The following is a 500-nucleotide window of genomic DNA, read 5'->3' as shown; positions in this document are numbered from 1 at the left end:
TGAATTAGGTGACAACAATATGGCAGAGCCACCTCAGAGAATTACTTTAAAGGAGGCCGGAGCCCCAGACATCACCTTGCAACCGGTACAAGTTGGGTACCCAGATCTAGATGCCAACTTTGAGCTCAAGACGGGTATGATCAACTTGCTTCCGAAATATCATGGGTTACCGTGAGAAGACCCTCTCAAGCACTTGAAAGATATTCAGGTTGTGTGCTCTACTGCAAGAAGACATGACTCGGATGAGATAACGGTCATGGTTTTTGCTTTTCCTTTCTCCTTAGAGGGAAAGGCGAAAAAATAGTTTTACAGCTAACCTGAGGAGATGATTTCGAATTGGGATTTGTTACGCAAGGAGTTTCTTGAGAAGTTCTATCCGCCTCAAAAGACGAACCATCTAAGGAAAGAAATCTCTTGCATCATGCAAAGTGATGGAGAGACCCTTTCTGAATATTGGGAAAGGTTCAAAAGTTGTTGGAAGCTTGTCCTCACCACCGCAT

The 500-nt window shown here is 44.0% G+C and overlaps 1 non-coding gene across 1 annotated transcript; it reads right to left on the bottom strand.

The window, feature by feature from the left end:
• Positions 1–395: 395 nt before the first annotated feature.
• On the bottom strand, positions 396–500 carry LOC130959784 (small nucleolar RNA R71). Its single transcript, XR_009078850.1, has one exon. It is a non-coding gene; the product is annotated as a small nucleolar RNA R71 (small nucleolar RNA).

Source organism: Arachis stenosperma, chromosome 10 (assembly GCF_014773155.1).
Source record: "Arachis stenosperma cultivar V10309 chromosome 10, arast.V10309.gnm1.PFL2, whole genome shotgun sequence".
NCBI classification, from domain to species: domain Eukaryota; kingdom Viridiplantae; phylum Streptophyta; class Magnoliopsida; order Fabales; family Fabaceae; genus Arachis; species Arachis stenosperma.
Note: the sequence above shows the minus strand (reverse complement) of the source record. Positions and strands in the feature narration are given on the sequence as shown.